At 47.4% G+C, this 16,486-nt stretch overlaps 1 protein-coding gene across 4 annotated transcripts in view; it reads right to left on the reverse strand.

Moving 5' to 3' along the window:
* NMNAT3 (nicotinamide nucleotide adenylyltransferase 3) overlaps positions 1-15,668 on the reverse strand; it is a 114,264-nt gene extending 98,596 nt beyond the window's left edge. For all 4 annotated transcript variants that reach the window (XM_047874683.1, XM_047874686.1, XM_047874685.1 and 1 more), the window contains exon 1: positions 15,466-15,668. The gene's annotated coding sequence lies outside the window, so the exon portion shown is untranslated. The remainder of the gene's footprint in view (positions 1-15,465) is intronic.
* Positions 15,669-16,486: the final 818 nt, after the last annotated feature.

Genomic DNA, 16,486 nt, shown 5'->3' on the forward strand with positions numbered 1-16,486 from the left:
CCATCTCTCTTCTCCCACTCAGTGACCAATTTTGCCCAGGACCTGGTGGGGTCAAACGAACCTAGCCTGTAGTCCCAGCACTGTCACTGACAAGCTATTTGACCTTGAGCAAGTGGCCTAACTTCCTGGAGCCTCTGTTTGCTCTTCTGTAATATGGGAAATAAGGCCTGCCTCTGAGGGCCGTCATAAATGAGACCACAGCACAGGCTCTGTCAGAGAGCCGCCTAGCAAACTGCCTGGGCCACAGCAAGCTCACTCAAGTTCAGCTGCCGACACTGTGGCGGTACTAACCTTGGAGGCCACAGGGCAGCCAGAGGCATTAGGGTGTGAGGGCCAGGCCGAGGGAGGCCCTATCCTACCAGATCTCTGAGGCAGGGCTTCCCCTGATGGAAGAGGTCACAGGGTCAGTCCTTTCCTAGCTCCCGCTCCCTCAATGCAGGATGGCGTTGCCAGATGAAGGGCTGCAGAACTGGAGGAGGGAGGCCTGTGGACGATCAGAGTAGAAGTTCCTGTGAGGGGGCCTTTGACCACCTACCTGGGTCATCTGGTATCTCCTACTGATCTAATAGCCCTGAACCTTATCTCAGAGGCACCAACCTTGGTTCCTCAAAGACACCTGCCATCAACTATTCCCCCTTCATTCTGAAATAATGGTCACCACTGCCCAGCACTACCACTGCCTGCCATCAACATTACTATTCATCAAGCACCTACTACATTCCAGGAGATTTGCTGGGTAATTTTCAAACTTTATCTCTCCAACTCCATGCTGCAGTTTTTTGAGACAGGTATGACTATCCCCCTTTGGAGATGTAGTAGTTTCCTGTTGCTGCTGTAACAAATTACCCAAACTTAGTGGCTAAACACAACATGCATTTTATTATTTTACAGTTCTGGAGCTCAAAAGTCCAAAGGGGTCTCACCAGCTAAAATTAAGGTGTCAGCAGGGCTGAACTCCTTTCGGGAGCTCGAGGGAAGAATCCACTTCTTACCTTTTCCAGCTTTCAGATTCTTCTTACCTTTTTCAGCTGTCACATTCCTTAGTTCATGCCCCCCTTCCATCTTCAAAGCTATTCATGGCTGGCCTAGTCCTTTTCACAGTGCATCAGTCTAACTCTCCTGCCCTCCGCTTTCACTTACAAGAACATTTATGACTACATCAATCCCATCTGGATAATCCAAGATAAGGTCAGCTCATTAGCAACCTTAATTCCCCCATGCCATGTAATCGAACTTATTCATGGGTTCCAGAGATTAGGACATGGACTTTTTGGAAGGCCATTATTCTGTCCATCATCACAAGTAAGGAGACTGAAGCACAGGGAGGTAATGGGGTTTACTCAAGGTCACACAGCTATTAAATGGCACTAGACTGAGGAGTGAGATTATGGGAACTCCAACTAAGCTCTGCTCTTGCTGCTTTGCTGTGTGACCTTGGGCAAGCCACTTAACTTCTCTGTCCTGTTTCCTCACCTATGAAAAGAAAAGGCTATCTACACACGAAGATGTCTTCTAGCAGCCAGTCTATGACCACCTGAGGATCTGGGCCTTCCCCTAACAATGAACATGGATCACAAGGTTAAGGACCTCATGAACCTTCACCTGGTCTGTCCACACTGACCAAGACTCAAGTACTGACCATGAAAGGGAGAGATGTTGACTTGGTCATGGCATGGACATCCCTCTCTCTTCTGGATGGAATTTTCTAAGGCTTTTGTCCTAGGAACCATGGACACATGGATGTAAGGGCACTTTACTGACTTACACCAAACCCCCCTCCCAGCACACCACACAATAGTTGGCCTACTATTGTGTTTCCCCTCCAATTCCCAGCTTAGAGGGAAATAAAGATTAAAGTTTCTTTGTACAATAAAAAGAAAAACAGGGTGTCAGAAAATCAGATAATAAACATATATGGATGTATAGTATTGTTTGTTGGGAATTCCTAAACCAGGGTAGAAAAAAAGTTTTTTTTTTTTAAATAAATGTTTATTTATTTCAAGAGGGGGGGGGTGCGTGTGTGTGTGAGCAGAGGGAGGGGCAGAGAGAAGGGAGAGACAGAATCCCAAGCAGGCTCCATGCTGTCAGTGAGGAGCCTGATGCAGGGTTCGATCTCACAAATCCTGAGATCATGACCTGAGCCGAAATCAAGAATCAGACACTTAACCAACTGAACCACTTAGGTGCCCCTCTCCTCTTGTTTTTTAATGCAATTTTTATACAGAAATTTTCAAACATATACAAAAGTAGAGAGATTAGGACAATGAACCTTTTCTTGACTCCTAGACCTATGACCTCCAATTCAGATATTCTTCTTCTTTTTTTTTTTTTTTAATGCTTATTTATTTTTTTGAGACAGGAGAGACAAGGCATGAGCAGGGGAGGGGAAGAGAGAGAGGAAAACACAGAATCCAAAGCAGGCTCCAGGCTCCGAGCTGTCAGCACAGAGCTCGACGTGGGGCTTGAACCTACAAGCTGTGAGATCATGACCTGAGCCAGAGTCACTGAGCCACCCAGGCGCCCCCAATTCAGGTATTCTTTACAAGCTCAAATTCTAATTCTGAATTACCATCTGCAGTGGGCAGCTCCATGCGTTGGTCCTGCATCCCTTTGTTTTGAAACCTGCTCTCCCACAGCTCCTTAGGATTCTGGAAAGTCTATCAAGATGCTAAGGAAACTAACTTCCTAGAAAAGCAACTATTACAGGAGACAAATGGACAAATCAGAGCCCCTTTGCTTTGGACGTTGGAGAAAAGAGTGTCTTCTTCTGAAATCAGGAGTTATAAACTCCACATAAACCTGGAGTTGTCATCATCCCTACCTTAGAGAGTGAAGCCAATACAGTGGTAGAAAGAGCTGAAAGAGAGACAGGGTGAGATTCCTAGTGCCATCCTCTGAGCACCTGGATCCAGCTGTGCCTGATACCCTGAAACTTGTCTATTATTGCCATATTCCTAGCTTTAACATCATTTCAAAGAAGTTTCTATTCCTTACAAAAAATTCTAAACATACACCATCCCAGAGAGCTTTCTTTTAAGCCACAGCACAACTGTCAATCTTCCTTGTGGAGGGTCAAGTTTGGCCTTCTTAATTTAACAAAAACAGTGTGTATTCCTTAAGGCATGCATTTCCTAACAGAAACAGAAAAAGTATGTGATTTAAGCATATTTCCTCAACAAGGGAAGAATTCTGTTTTGCTGGATTTCTATAGGACAGTAACTCATCAATGATATATCTTAGTACTATATGATGACCATCACGCACACTTTCCCCCAATGACCCCTGCTGGTGCTACTTTTGGATAAGACAAGCTGTCAGAGAGTGGTTCTGGGCTGGCCCGGCTTGGGCCTGAACCCACAAGACCAAGCAAAACAGAATGGGACCTGATTTCAGTTTCGGGGACAGGCTAGAGTGATAACAGGAACTAGGAGATGTAGCCACAAGTGAAATTAGAGGAGGGGAACACAGGGTACCCCTATACTTAGTCACCTACCCTTGCTCTTCCTTCTTCCCTGCTCTTCAGTACAGGCCACCTCTGTATGGTGTGGACACAGAGCGCCCTGCACTAGGTAGAGTAGAAATGAGCGACAGGGGCCACAGTCCAGGAGAGGAGGCAGGGGAAATGCCATGATGGGATGAGAGGAGAGGTGGATAGGAGGAGGATGCACAAAATTGCCCACAGCTCTCAAGGAAGGCTTCCAGTACATTCTCTCACCTGAAGGATGGCATATTTGACTGCGGTAATGCCTGCACTTGCCTGGTGCCCACCAATACAGAACTAATTAAGTAAACTAAGGTAAAGGCACAGAGTACAATACTCTGCATCTGTGTGTGTGTGTGTGTGTGTGTGTGTGTGTGTGTGTGTGTGTGTGTGAGAGAGAGAGAGAGAGAGAGAGAGAGAGAAAGAGAGAGAGCGAAGGGAAGGAGGGAGAACAAGACAGCTCTCTGTGTACTGATAAGGAAATCTCTCCCAGATATATTGTTAAGGAGACACAAAAAAGCAAAGCACAGAACAGAAATATAAAAATACCTATAAATGCTGAAAGAATATAAAGCAACAGAGCAGTGTGGCTGTCTATGGGGAGGCAGGCATTCGGGATGAGAAGGAATATTTTCACAGTATACATTTACACTTATTTTTTCTGAACTTTCCAACCATGTGAACATGTCACCTACTCAAGAAAATTTTTAAACAAAACAGAAAACTGCGACATTGCAGGTAGTTCTCAAAGGAACAGTCACGCCTGTGTGGGGACCGTGGCACAACGTATTTTCCAGCATAGCCATCATGTGACAGGCCTTCCATCAAGAGGTGGGTCTATGTTCCATCCCCTTGAAGCTGGGAGCGATGGTAAATAGGGCAAAAGTGACATTATGAGACTTCTGAAGGTGGCCCCCTGGGATACCCGGTCTTAGAACCCAGCTGCCATGCTGTGAGGAACCCAGGCCATATGACAACATGTTCCAGCCAACAGCCTGGCTCAGGTCCCGGCCACCAGGCCTTGAGATGGCTCCAGTCCCTGCCACCATCTAACTGCCACTGAATGAGAGACCCAGAGTGAGACCTGCCTAGCTGAGTCCAGGAAACACCTGGAACTGTGAGAGATGCTAATTAAACGACTGTTTGCTTTCAGGCCCCTGAGTGTTGAGGAGGAGCTCTTGGTTTGCGCCCCTGTCTGACGCTTCATTTTCCAAGATGGAAGTTTTCGGACAAACTTACAACACTTGACCTGAGGAGGTAGCAGAAACAACCTGAGAGGGGCAAGTGTTTGGCTGGCCCTGTGAAAATAGGAATCATCTAGAACAAGTGCAAGATGCTGACTCTGGATGCCAATGGGAATCACAAGAGGCCCCATTCAGCAGGCTGAAGGTCTGGGCAGAGAGGGGGTGCACGAAGATGAGGACGCAAGAGGCATCTATGTAAAGGTGATAGTTAAAAACCAGGGGCATGGATGAAATCATTCAGGTGGAGTGCACGGACAAGAGGAGGCCAAGGGGAGAACCCTCGGGCTGTCCCCCTGAAAATGCCAGCAAAGGAAAGGCAGCGGGTAAAGAGATCAAAGAAGAGGCAATCAGGCAGAAAGGAGGAAAATCCAAGAAAGAAGGGTTCAAGAGCTGAGCCTGGTCAGAGGCCTCAATGTTGTATAGAAGACATGTACAGGGAAAGCGCAGAAGACCTGGCAATGTGGCAGTCACCGGTAACCTACAGCAGAGCAGTCTTTCCCAAGTGGTAGGGAAAAAAAAATTAAAATCTCAATGCATTCCCATTAATACAAATTACTTCAACCGAATAGCAAATAATATGGACCTCCCTGCTTTATCTTCTGAGAAACACGAAAGGGAAAAAAAGGAAGAAAGGAAGCACATCAAATGCACGTGGTAGAAGGGAAAAGGCAAAGGCAACTACCATGGAGGAGCTGAGTAACCACCATCCGCATGACAGAGACATGAATAAAAAGGCACAAGGTAATCAAACCAACTGCCTCTTGCATTTTTTTTTCTTTCTCTTTTGTAGCGGGACTATGAAAGATTTCCTTGGCCGACCATCCAAAGCAATGACAAGGATGACTAAAAAGGTGTGCAAGAGCGCTGGGAGTCCACAGGCTTCCCCCAGTGAGCCGGTTCTGATGAGCTGCAGGGAGCACTTTGCAGAGGAGCGTGCAGGAGGATGCAGGAGCGATGTCTGCCATGCACGCAGGACGCGGGAACAGGGCATAAACACCGGGATCCGCCATCTCATTCTTTGCAGAATGCATGTTGAACCATAGCTTCAAGGGAAATGGCCTCATTCCTCTAGAACACTGGAATCCCGAATCTTTTCCACACAAATTCTAACATGCCCATAACTCAAAGCAAAGGGTTTAGCTCCGAAGCCCTACTGAGCTTGCTACAGGAACAATTTTAAATCACCTCTTGGAGTAAGGCCTTCGTTTGTAGTGATAAATATTCCAGTGGAGTTAGTAATGATAAGTACATGGAAACGGTTTCTAGAATCTGCATTATGCCCCCAAATTTCTGCCACCATTCCTCTTCCGTGCATAGAAAAAAAAAAACCAAGCATATTAAATGGATTGAGACCCACAAAACTACAGAGTGCATTAAGTTGAAATGTCAGCACAACCATTTTGTACGCCTCAATTGTGAATAGATGTTTTGATGAAGAGCTTACTAAATCTTTAATTGGAGATAGAATGTTTCTACATAAAGGCAATGACTACAAAACATTTATCACAGTGCCGAACGCCATCACTACAGAAATTCTCTCCCATCCTTTGGTATTACTGTCAGTATGGCGAATCCAGTATTAATATTAAAACACAGCACTGGAGATATAATCGTGGGTTGACAAATGAGCTTAAATGTTGTCTCCCAATGAATTTTTCTTTTAAGATCATCTTAATGCACTTGAGAAATAACAGAAAACAGTCAAGGCACAACAAAGGTGGAAACACTGCCACAATAAAGATCAATCTTATTACACATTCAAGCCCTCTTTTCAAATGTTGGGGCTCAAACTGTACAGCTGTGAACACTAGCATTCTGCCACTTAAATCAAATATTAATAGGCTATCCCAGCTCACAGGGAAAGATATGGTGATACTTTTCTTGTTTAAAGACTTCTTTCCACAATTTTTCATAGACTTTTGGGGTTTTGCTTGCTCCTTAATGCACTCTTCCATTTAGTATAAAAGGGTCTCTGATTCAGCACGGAATTATGCATTTGGTTCTGTTCAATTTAGTACACTGATAATGTTCAAGGTGATCAGGGAAGAGGGTCACAGCAGACACTGTCAGTGCTCTGAGCATTCAGGCCTCAACTGTTTTAGGGCGCACCAGCTTGATTTCCATGTGCTACCATCTGCATCCCTTTGCCCTGGAGTCTCAGCTGGGGACAGGAAGCTGCCAGAAGTCCTAGAGAATTAACCCCACGTAAGGAGCAACGCTCAACCAATGACGGACAGCAGTGGTGGTATATTCTCAGTCCCAAGCCCCACAAGAAACTAACTCTGGGATGCGGGCTTCACACTGGCTGTGAGAGATTCCCAGCAGATGTAAACTCCAGCGGTCCACACTGGTGACCTGCTCAGTGATGTCCTTCTTTGGCTCATTTCCCTATTTCCTGCTACTGCTTCATGGGATGTCCTCCCAAATCAATCACCACGCTCAAATTCTTGTCTCAAATAAAGATGTGTATTATGATGTCCCAACGTACGGCCAACTAAATGAGTTCGAGAACTGCTGCTAGGCCCTTGCCAGCACTAGGCAGAGAGGATACATGGGTTTGGGGCCAACACAGGGAGAGCAGATATTAAGAATATAAAACCTAGCCCTAGGAGCACCTGGGTGGCTCAGTCGGTTAAGCTTCTGACTCTTGGTTTCGACTCAGGTCATAATCTCACGATTTGTGAGTTTGAGCTCTGCATGGCTCTGTGCTGACAATACAGAGCCTGCTTGGGATTCCCTCTCTCCCTCTCTCTGTCTGCACCTCCCCTGCTTGCTCGCGGTCTTTCACAATAAATAAATAAAAACTAAAAAATAACCCAAAAAACCGAAAACAAAACACACACACACACAACAAACTAGTCCCAAAGACACTGGAGTACCAAGGCCCGAGTGGGGACAAGAAGCCAGAGTGACATCCGGGCTGCTCCAGACAAGTGCTGACCTACAAAGTGTGTGTGTGTGTGTGTGTGTGTGTGTGTGTGTGTGTGTTGTGAGTAGAGATGCCTAAAACTTTTCCAGCAAGGTCCTCAAAGGTTGCAGACCCAAATCCCCTACCCCCACCCCACCATGGAAGACCGGGAGGCGAGCAGAAGGATATGAAGTTACAAGGTGGGGAGGGGCAGTAGCTTCTTCAGCTTAAAAACCCTGAGAATCTGAATCTACACGCCAGAGCGAGCGCATCTGCAGGCCATTTAGATAGTGGAACCAGAGTATGTCCTTTGACCAGAGACATGGAGGCAGGGAGCCAACCCTGGCTTTAGGAACTATTGATTGAAAGATTTAATCAGGATAAGGCCATAAATGTAGTGCCCTTAAAACTGCAAACAACATGAAGATCATTATTTAACTTGGCTTGTTTCAGGATTTTTTTTTTAAAGGAGAGTAAAAGTACAATATACAAAGTTTGAAATGTGAAAAAAAATTATTCCTACTTCCACTGCTGCAATGCAATTCTTTTTCCCTTCGAGGCATCCCTTGCAGACTGTTTCCCTGAATGTGCACTTAATGTAATAGCATTCTGTTCGCTGAGCACAGAATGACTTCCCAAGTTACTAATCTTCTTAGTTCTAAATACTGCATAATATTCCATCAACCTAATTTTTGGTAATTTGAATATACCCTCCTATACTATATATTCAGGTCACTTCTAAAAAATTATTTTAATGTTTATTTATTTTTGAGAGAGAGCACACACGAGTGGGGGAGGGGCGGAGAGAGAAGGAGACATCGAATCCGAAGCAGGCTCCTGGCTCCGAGCTGTCAGCACAGAGCCTGACCATGGGGCTTGAACTCAGGAACCCTGAGATCATGACCTGAGCCGTAAAGTGGGACATTTAACCTACTGAGCCACCCAGGCGCCCCTTGGGTCACATCTAAGTTTTCCCCACTATAAATAATGATGCATCTTTATACAGCGGCTTTTTTTCACTTTTCAAATTATTTGAAAAGTGAATCCCAGAGGAAGCCAAAGTATTGGTAGCACTTCAGCGACCCCTGCAACAGGCAGCCCCCCTACCTTTATCATCTGCAGTCCTTTGATTACTCCCAAAATAGAAAGTGGGTGAAACACTGGCATCCTTGTTCTCATACATACAAAAATTAAGACAAGCTTGACCAACAGCATTTCAAAACTTACACAGAAGAAGACCAGACAGAGAACCAAAATGCAAAGCAGCCTTTGATACTATGCTTAGGACCCATGCAGTAAACACCTACTTCTGATCTCTAAAACGAACATTTGAAAGTGGATAGCAATTTCAGTTTAGACTCCCACACACTAATTCATGCAACAGGCATTCTGCCCTAATGAGCACCTGCTCACAGAGAGACTTCTAGCCTTTGAAAGCCCGCTCTTTGCCTGGCGTGGTGTGGTCCCCTTCATGACACTGCCATTCACTCTCTCCCACAAGCAACTTACTCGGCCAGAATTCGGGTGAGTTCCACGCTTGTTCTCATCATTCTTTTCCCTCCTCAATTGCAAAAGCTTTTCAGCGAACAGACTGGCTGATAGCAGAGCCGCTGATGGCTGTGGTTAGGATGTAATTAGGGTGAACTGCGTCGGTCGGCCTTGCTCCCCACTCTTCTCTGTTAAACACTGGGAGGAGGTGGCAAGGACCAGAATCGAGGCACTAAACCCTTACATGTCTGTCTTTAATAATGTTAACTCTGCTTCTGCAAGTCAGTTCCAACACTCCTTTCTGGGCTGTGTCCTGCCTTAAAGGTTCACTTTTATAGGAGGAAGCAAGGGAGGAGGAAAGACCGAAGGGGAAAGGCGGGAAGATTAGCTCTAATTTCAAACCATCTTAGGAGCTCTGAAAAGTTCCACATTGACTGATGGACACATTTACTCCCCAGAGCCTTTTTTCATAAATACTTACCACTTAACGTGCACTTCCAAGGGGAATAAACACTGTCACTGAGTGCCATCCTTATGGGAGGGAGATTTCCAGAGCCACTTCTTTTCTCCATGGCTCAGGGCCACAGGATTACGATCCTATTAAAGCTGTGCCCTGCGAATACGGCAGTCACACCCACCCCACCAAGACTGACCTTCTCAGTTTCTGCACAGCAACGCTAGTTGCCTTCCTTTGCTTCGGGGAAGATGGTAGCTCATCTCCTGTAATAAGATCCATGTCTGAGACTGGTGGGGATCGAAGATGTATTTTGTCCTCAGCTCTGGCCAAACAAATACAATAACTCTCTAATAATATTCAGTCCTGAAGACAGAATGTTTCCTGGGGCTGTTTGGATCATGTCTTATTTGAAACCGGGCTGTTAGTGTTATTTTCTCCTTGCTCTCATTGGAACTGAACGGGACTGAAGGCAGGCACAGTGTCCCTCTGGAGGAGGTTCCTCTCGAGTGACTGTGCTGGGACAGCATTAGCTCCAACTGGATAAAATCTATGCTGGAACCTTAGCCTGTGTGCCCAGGGGTATCAAGGAAGGGAAAAACAGGCTTTCAGATAGACCCTGTCACTCAGAAGGGAGAGGGCTCCAGGGCCCATCTCCCAGATTTACCCTCGGGTGAGCCAGATGGCCTGACTGCTGTCACCACCCAGTAGATGTGTGAGGCTAACTGGTGCACCCAATGAGACAACATCCAAGGAGGGGCTCTGCAAACTCCAAAGGGTTAAGTAAATTGAACATGAGCATTCGCCTCCCATTTCAAAGCTAAAGCACAATTACTTTGGTTTTAAGTTTATTTATTTTTGAGAAGCAGGGGGCAGGGGCAGAAAGAGAGAACCCCAAGCAGGCTCTGCTGTCAGTGTAGAGCCTGATGCCGGGCTCGAACTCACAAACTGTAAGATCATGACCTAAGCTGAACCAAGACTTGGACGCTCAACCAACTGCGCCACCCCAGGCGTCCTGAAATTCCTTTTAAAAAAAAAATTTTTTTTTAATGTTTATTATTGAGAGACAGAGCATGGGCATGGGAGGGGCAGAGAGAGGGGAGACACAGAATCCAAAGCAGGCTCCAGGCTCCAAGCTGTCAGCACAGAGCCTGACGCAGGGCTCGAACCCACAAACCATGAGATCATGACCTGAGCTGAAGTCAGACGCTTAACCAACTGAGCCACCCAGGTGCCCCCTGCAATTCCTTTTTAGAGTACACATTCTTACAAGATTACCTTGGCAGCATAAAACACTGTTTACCAGAATTCATAGAAAAATACCACCCAATGGTCTTCAAAGGTCTATAAATGAGCATGAAGCCTCCAACCAACATTTATGGCTATACGTTATATGGATAGAGACTTTATTTCTGTATCCGTTCTACCTTTCCACATTCTCGTGGCAGGCCAGACTTCTCCTTGACAATAGTCAATCCAGTTTATAACATGACATTGTGTGTGTTCATGTGCTTAATTCTGTCTGTCCTTATAACCTGTCTCATGATGTCTATGGGCCACATGAGGGTTGAGACTGTGTCATTTTGGCTCGGCATTCTAATCCCCAGGACATTGCCTGAAGGATTTATGGAAGGAAGGAAGGAAGGAAGGAAGGAAGGAAAGGAGGGAGGGAGGACAACGAGCCAGGCACGGTGGTGGGCCCCAAGAACACCTGGTCCAATAGCTGCAGAAGTGCTCACAGCCCAGTCCAGGTCAGCTGGAGAAGGGCGTGGCTGGCACAGGTGCCCATCAGGACTGTGGGAAGAAGAGCGGATTCAGAACGGCTTCCCTGCAATGGGCAGGGCTTCTGCAGCTGCTCCAGAGATTCTAGCTTTAGGGGCAGCTCTGGGCAGAGGCAGGGACAGGGGGGAGGCACGGAGATGCAGATCAGAACTACACTGCACAGGAGGCCAGGCCCAGAGATGATGCTCCTAGGTGAAAGCTCTCACTTCCAGAAGACACTGTCACCCTCATCCAAGGCCCCTGCATGCAAAAACCCATCCCTGAGAACCTTAGATTTCCCCAGATTCATACCAGCAACAGAATGAATGCCTTTCTATTCCTATTTCCCAGATTGCTGCTATGGGTCTATGTGCACGTGAGAGAGACAACGATGAGGGAACCTTAAGTCCATCGTGGTTTGTTAAACACCACCACGCAGAACTGCATGGCTGAAACAGTGGGGTAGGAGCCATCCCGAGGCCTGTCCTGCAAAATGGGATACATCTGTCTTCACCAGGGAACTATGATAAACGAGCAAAGACAGACACTGGTCAGGACAAGCCACTTTATTTAAGAGCTTCGACAGCCCAAAGTGGTTTAACATAGAGGCATGGAAGATTTATCTGGATGATAAAACACTTGAACTTGAAAGGCACATAAATTATAATTTTGTAGGGTTTTTTCCTTTTAAGATTTCATATAGTCAAAGGCTTTAAGTAATGAGTGAAATGCACATAAAGTTGACTTAATTTCATACACGTTGTCTGGTTAGAGTCTGCAGAGAGTCTTTGCTTCTAGATGGGACTGAGTTCAGAGTTAATGCCACACACCCGTGTCTGTGGCCTTCTGTTTCCACATCACGGTGGACATCATTTGGAGGATTGGTAAACAGAAAAATAATAACGGCAACGTTAGTGATTGAGCACTCACTATACCACAGTCTGTGCAGTGAAGACTGTACTTTATATACTTATATACGAGCATTACTTACTACTCCTAACAGCCCTGTGAGTAACATACTATAGAAAGAGGACTTCAATTACTTTCCCTTTGACCTCAAGCTTTCTAATTAAGTTCTTCTTTCCAGCTTATCTCTTAAGGAGGCAAGGGACCCTGCAGGAAAGCATCCCCTGATGGGGACCAACACTACCCCACCCCCTCAAACAATAAGGAATGCCCTGAGCCAGCAAGACCCCCTGTGACTGACCCCAGGACAATGGACTTGACCTTAACTGCCCACCTGCATACACCCACCCACCTTCATCCCACATTTTCCTTATATAAACCTGGAACTATTTTTGGCACTTGGGCAACAATCTTCAAGACCCTAGTCTGCTGTCTTCCTGGTGTTGGCGTCACTGAAATAAATTCCTTTCTTGTGTTACCACCACTCCTTTCTGCCTTTGGATTCTGCCAACAGTAAGTGGCCCAGCCTGGTCTGTTTGGGGACCTTGGAGCCAGATGCTCTTGCATCCCTGCACCCTGGCTACACCATGGCTCCCATGTTCCGGATGCAAAAACTGAGCTTTAGAGTGCTTCTGTGACGCACAGGAGGTCACACAAGCAATTTAATCGGACTCCAAAGCTGCAGCATTCACCACCACACTGCAGTGTACATGAAAATAACCACTTGCCTTTAGCAAGGACTTGAAAACACTAGCTATTTTGCCTTATCTGTATACTCCTTTTTTTGTTTGTTTTGTTTTAAACAACACACTTTAACACAGAGAATTTTGCCTTGTGAGTTTATGTTCAGTCATTCGTTCATTCACCGTTCATTCTGGGCCCAGTACTCTGCTGGATGCAAGATTTACAGGATTGGATTCCCCAGCTTCTAAACCAGTCTCAGGCAATTACTGTACCCAGGTGAAGGGCAGGGCAGGCTGGGGCAGGGGCAGCCCCTCACAGGGGACCCATAATGAGCTGTGGGTTAGAGACGCACCTGAAGGAGACAATTTTAGATCTTCTACACTCTGGTCCCCACCCCCTCCCTTAACCCATAACTTTCTGGGCCTTTCCTTGGCCAGAGTCTTCAAAGACCTCAAACTCCCCAGGCCTCTGGACAGAGTGGCTCCCCAAGAGGCCTTTTATCATGCAGAACACTCCCTTCTCCGGTCCCAGCTGAAGTTTTGCGGTAGAACCAGTGCCCCAGATAACACAGCTCCTCAGCTAATCACCCTGCACAGACCCTCAGAGCCACCCCCTCGCCCCCACCTCCACTCTCCCCCTGCCTTGTTTCACCAATTTTTGTCCCAAATAAGAGATAATAACAGCAGCAGCAGTAGTAACTGCCTACATGTCAGGCACTGCTCGATGTACTTTGGGTACACTATCTCATTAAATCCCATAATAATCCTCTGCCCTGCACACTGTTACTCTTCCTATTTAGTTCATTTAGGGGAAGAGGAAGGGAGCTAATATTTCTTCAGGGTCAACTGTATGCCGACCACTGTTAAGCTTGCACAATCAGATAAGTGACCTGCCCAGGGTTGGTCACAGAGCTGGGAAATAAGGAGTAAGAATCTGAACCCAGGTCTGTGACCGCCTGGCCTAGTGTTTCCCTTCCCTTCTCTATGGCTGGCACTGCTGAGGTTTGCAAAGACAGCCCTCTCTCCCTCTTCCTCCAGCACCCTTCTGTTAACATCGGTCCTGTTTTTATTACCACCACCCACAAACAGTGACAGACTCCTCTCTCAACTGTGTCCCCTGACTCTCTGGGCCTCCCAGCCAGTTTTCATGGAGCAGATCCTAAAGTCTACACCAACAGTGTAAACAGAGGCAAAGAAGAAACTGGGATCATTCAAGCCAATAAAACACACCAAGAGGCTAACAGGTGTTTCCTGAAGTGCCCACCCCACCCCACCCCCATCTTAAATGCCTGGGGTTTCAAGATCTGAGGGGTCCTCAGCTAGGGATCACAGGCTTAAGTCCTCTGGGGGAGTTTTTTGGCCAGTTGTCAGGGGTGACACCACCAATGAGAGTGAGCATGTAACTATATGCTCTGTCAGAGTGTGAGACTTAAGTTCTGGGGGCTCATGGAACTGGCAGTAACAGGTGAGGCTTTCTGAGAAATGGTTACCTCTCCAAAAGCAGAGGGTTGCTCCCCAGCAAGGCCAGAGCGTCAGAAGCCCTCCTCTGATGACTCCCAGAGCACTGAGCCCACCAGGCTGAAACTCATTTACTTCACCTGGCCCACCCTACAGGCGCTCTAGGAGGGCAGGCCGGAGGCAGATTTCTCACTGAACTCTCAGAAGCAATAAAAAGGGAGTACTAGTTAAATGTTTCCAGAATAAATCACCGAAGACAGCATCATTTTAGAGAAAAGGCTGTTTGAGAGATTCTACTCAGACTAAGGAACAGGACTCCAGGAGAGGGGAAGTGGGTTTGCTCAGAGGCTGGCACACTCTTTAGTCCAGATCAGCATCCTGCTCCATTCAGAAACGTTTCCAAATGTACTTCACTTACACCTGGGAACACCGCTCAGTCATGTAAATTCAACGCCCCAGTCTTCAATGCGTAGAAACCCCCCCCCCCCAATTTTATAGAGCAGAAAGTTCAGGAATTGGCTTTCCCCGCCCAGCTCTCTAGAGGCAAGCCCCACATACAAGCCACGTTCTCTCCTAACACAATGTGTCTGCTGTGTTGTTCTCCACCCTGGAATTGACTCATGCTGAAGTTTGTGCTCCAGCACCCTTCACATTTGGGACCGCCGGTTAAATCCTCCCCTGCAACCTGCACTTTCTATCTTCACAGCTCTTACAGGGGTCTTACCCACTAACTGTGAGCTCCACCGCAGCGGGCACCACGTTCGTTCGCCCACTTCTGTATGCCCAGCACTTGGCCCAGTGGCCGGCACTCGGTGGCACACGGTAAGTTTCCGCAGGCTGCCAGAGTGGGGAAGGTGGGATCCGAACTCGTGTCTGCCGGGTTCGGGTCAGAGCCAAATGGTTCTAGGGGTTAGACCACGCTGCGGCGAGAATGCGCGGTGCGCGGGTGTACTGGGGAGGCGTTCTACAGTCTCTCCCACCAAGGACTGCTGCCGGGCTCCGCACCCCGCCGCCACCTGTAGCCACAGCGCCCAGGTGTGGACCGGCGCCCTCCAGGGCAAAAACGGGCTGGTGGCGCTTACCTGCGTGCGGCGAGGCTCCGCAGAAGCACTCTGTGAGCCTCGGGGGACTGCCAAGGACTGGGGTATCCGGCTTGGCCCGCCCGCGGCCCTGCACCCGAAGACCGCGCGGGACGACGCCTGGTCTCGCTGCGCAAGGCCCTCTGCGGCCTGGGAGCTACACGGAGAGCGGAGCCCGGCCCGCCCCCCGGGCGGGGGTAGGGCGGGTCTAAAGCTAACTTGACCCCGCGCTCCCCGGGCGCCCTGCCGTGGGCGGAGTCAGAGGTAAACTTAGCACTGCGCCCCGCCCCTTCGGTGGGGGCGGTCCCTAAGGGGGAACGAGGCACTGCGTCCCACCCCTTCGTTCTAGGCCCCGCCCTCCCGCCCCACCCCAATCCCCATCCTGCTCTCACCCGCTAGCCCTTTTTGTGTTCCCTGCCCCTTTGCTTTTTATTTTCTTGTTTTGTGTTCCGTTTTCTTATTTTTATTTTTGTATTTTTAAAAGATCGAATTAAAAAAACGTATCAAAGTAATGCATGAATACTCTTTACAAAATAAAGTTACCTAATGTTCTTATAATGAAAGCAACAAGCCCTTCTCCCTTGCTACCCACACGTGGCCCTTTATATGAGTTCCTCCATTTAGTTCTTCTGGTGGTCACCCCCTTGTCACTAAAAAAAAAAAAAAAAAAAGCTTACATAGCGATTTCTTGATTTATCTATTGACTTTCTGCCACGTTAGATGAGGATTTACTCTCTTACTGTGCCCCTGCTTCCCTTTTCCTGACAAATTTACACCTCTATTCTTAAGTCCTGCCCTGGTGAGCTCTGAGACCTCAAGACAGGAGTAGAGGAAGGCTTTCTGGGACCTGCAGCTAATACAATTATGGGGGAAGGGAGAAAGGAGGGCTATTTTAGACAGCTCTATAGCATTAAGGCTTGCAAATGACCATTTGTTTGGAACGAGCAAAATCCTGAGACCTTGGAAATTCAGGTCTCTATCCCCCGAGACCTTCTTAGATAATTTACTTGGTGAATTTGCTTCC

The sequence above is a fragment of the Prionailurus viverrinus genome, chromosome C2 (assembly GCF_022837055.1).
Source record: "Prionailurus viverrinus isolate Anna chromosome C2, UM_Priviv_1.0, whole genome shotgun sequence".
In the NCBI taxonomy this organism is placed as follows: domain Eukaryota; kingdom Metazoa; phylum Chordata; class Mammalia; order Carnivora; family Felidae; genus Prionailurus; species Prionailurus viverrinus.